This window comes from Tarenaya hassleriana, unplaced genomic scaffold, assembly GCF_000463585.1.
Source record: "Tarenaya hassleriana unplaced genomic scaffold, ASM46358v1 Cleome17, whole genome shotgun sequence".
NCBI lineage: Eukaryota > Viridiplantae > Streptophyta > Magnoliopsida > Brassicales > Cleomaceae > Tarenaya > Tarenaya hassleriana.
In genome coordinates this window covers 1250874-1254302 of record NW_010965122.1, presented here as the reverse complement: position 1 = coordinate 1254302, position 3429 = coordinate 1250874, and positions in this window count along the sequence as shown.

The window sequence follows — 3429 nt, the reverse complement described above, 5'->3', positions numbered from 1 at the left end:
CTCTGATCCATCTTCGGCTAGCACCACGACCGCATCCTCCACCTCGGCCTCGGCCTCTACCTCGAAAATAACCACGTCCTCGGTTATTATAGGACATAGCATCCACTCCAGGGAATTATGTTTTTTCTGTAGCATTTGCTTCAGTGAATGTCTTGTTTTTTGTAGCATTCGCTTCCGGGAATGGTACAGATCCAGTTGGTCGTGATGCGTGATTTTTCATTAACAGCTCATTATTTTGTTCAGCCAATAGGAGACATGATAAAAGCTCCGAATATTTTGTATATCCTTTTTCTCGATATTGTTGTTGGAGTATAATATTCGAGGCATGCATAGTAGAGAAAGTTTTCTCCAACATCTCATTTTCAGTAACTGTTTCTCCACATAATTTTAGAATCGAGGTGATTCGATACATTGCCGAGTTATATTCACTGACATTCTTGAAATCTTGAAATCGGAGGTGCATCCACTCATATTTTGCCTTGGGGAGGATCACCGTTTTTTGATGATCGAAACGGTCTTTTAATTTTAACCAAAGATCTGCAAGATATTTGATTGTCAAATATTCCTTTTTTAAATCATCATGAAGATGATCTTGCAACAGTATCAGTGCCTTTACCTTATTCTCGTTTGATGCACTTTTTTCTTTAATAGTGGTACCAAGACCTTTTGATTCGAGATGCAACTCAGCATCTAACTGCCATGGTAAATGATGTGGACATCCAAGGCAACACCATTGGAGCTGAACTCATGCAAGGACGAGCTGCATCGGAAGCTAGCTATGGGATGAACACAACAGGAGAAAGCGTTGAGCCAATTGGACCGATTACAAGATCTCGTGCCAAGAAGCTGCAAGCTGCACCAAATGGCCTTATTCTCCCTTGTTTGGGTCAAGAACACTTGGAAGAATGTGTTGGGTTGGTTCAACAACAAGCCCAGCCCATTATCCACATGATATCAAGCTTGGAAGGCCCACAAGTGAAGCCCAAATTTTAGGCCCAATAAGGGTGACGAAAATTGACATCAATTCTGGTCAAGATGACTTTCCAACTTACATCTTGAAGACCACAAAGTCACCATTATGGTTTTCTTGAAGTTTCACACAATCACATTCAAGACTTTTTGAAGACCACACATTCACCCCTTGTTGTTTGTGAATTTATGTTATGTTGCTAAGTTTCATGTATGGTGATCTATAAATAGGGATCTCATATCACATTTGTAAAACAACTTTGAAATATATTTTGAGAGGTTTCTCGTAGAGTTCTTTTATAACTAATTTCTGAACTTATCGGATCTTTATCCGTGGCGTTCAAACTTGACTTATCAAGTGTTGATTCCGCACAGCACTTGTGACGTCTTCGATCACCCTACGTTTCTAAACCAGGTTCACTCGGGGTTTAAGACCGTTCTTCACGAACGTTTGCTTAGGTTTCGTTTGTGAATTGTTTAGGGGTTTAGGGAACCCATCCACCGTCTATCGGAAAATCTATCGATCTTGGGATCATATCATTTGGTATCAGAGCCTAGATTTTCCTATTAGGATTATCCTTTATCATTTTTTTTATCTATTTTACATTCTATCTTATCTTATCTTATTTTTTCGTTTTATTGATTTTCGACTTTTGATTTTGTTGCAATGCAAATTGCGAAGGGAATCAACAAATAAAAAAAAAACAAAAGCAAAAAAAAGATCAAAGGAAAAAAAAATATGGGAAAAGAAATTCGAAGATAAAAAAAAAGAAAAGAGAAAAAAAATTTGGAAGTTGATTCGATTTTGAGTCGGAGTTGAGTCAAAGTTTCGATTTTGAGTCGTTGAGTCGTAGTCCAAAACTTTCGAGTCATAGTCGAAGTTTCATCTTTGAGTCGTTTGGGTTTTCTTGCTTTGAATATTGGGTTTTGAGATTTAGAGTCACTTTTACTCATCTCCTAACTTGGTTTAGTGAGTTGAGTTTTTGAATTTCATTGTTGTTGCATCTGATTGAGTTCCTTAATTAGTTTGTACAAGGATTCGTAAGAGAAACAGGAGAGTTGAGTGATACACAAATTGAGCGAAACACTTTTCTGAGTGATTTGTGAGGTTCTCTCATCTTCCTTTTCCTTGTCTATTTATGTTTATTTGCTGACGTTTTTATTTGCAGGGAAAATTTCATAGTGACGGATGAACAAAATCGCAATCTAGACAATCAGCAACATGAAGAAGCAAACCCACTTCAAATGCAGACATTGATGGGTGAGATACGGAGAATCATGCGAGCTGAGTTGAAGGGTATCCATCAAAGAATAGACCAGATGGAAAATGAGGTGCAGGTCGCACGTAACCTGCCACGACAAAATGCGGTGCAAAGACAACCTCGAAATGTTCCCGAAAGAGCTAGAACACCACCACAAGTTTCTAGCAACGAAGAAGATGTAAGATCAGATTTTTATAAGGCTCCTCGGAGGCAAAGGCGAGAAAGAAGAGCTCGGGAGCATGTTGATGATGATCTCAGTGGTATAAAACTCGAAATCCCATCTTTTCATGGCAGGAATGATGCTGAAACTTACTTGGAGTGGAAACGGAAGGGTGAGATGGTGGTTGACGTACATCACTATTTAGAGCGAAAGAAAGTGAAGTTGGCAGCAGCTCGCTTTAGTGACTATGCACTTGCATGGTGGGATCAACTTGTGACCACAAGAAGAAGAAATGGCGATAATCCTATTGATGCATGGGATGACATGAAAACGGTTATGAGGCGACGTTTTGTGTCAAACCACTATCATAGAGATGTACTCCAAGTTTGAGACGTGTGGTGCAAGGTAACCGTAGTGTCGAGGAGTATTATAAAGAGATGGAAATGTTAATGTTGTGAGCCAATGTTGATGAGGACAGGGAGTCAACGATGGACAGATTTATAGGAGGGTGTTGGGTTTCCTGGGATCTCATGAGCGAATCCTATTCCTAAGAGATCGATTCTAGGGTTTGCGCAGCGGATATAAAACAAAAATTTAATAAACCCTAGAACCATGCTTCTAATGAATCGTAGCAACGTTAGAACGCTTACCTCAATCGATCCGGGGCCTATATCAATCGAAGAACACGTCTGATCACGAAAGGGAGGAAGATTACCTCGCCCTCTACACGTATCCACACTTCGGGATGGATTCCAACGCTTGGAACTTGTCTGCTAGGACTCGAATCCGCTATTCGATTTGTGCTTCGAGAAAAACGGACTTTGATCACACTCTCAATCTCTTGGATCTCTCCAAAAGTATGCTAAATGTGTTCTGAAGTCGGCTCTTTTTCTCTTTCTTCCATTAGGGTTTTAATCTCCCTTTTATAAAGTGATTTAACCCTAATTTCGGTTTAATTTCGGAAACACTGAAGCCCGGAATGGACGGTCCAGAAATGCACGTGGACCGTCCGTTCCAGCACGTAGAACGGACGGTCTG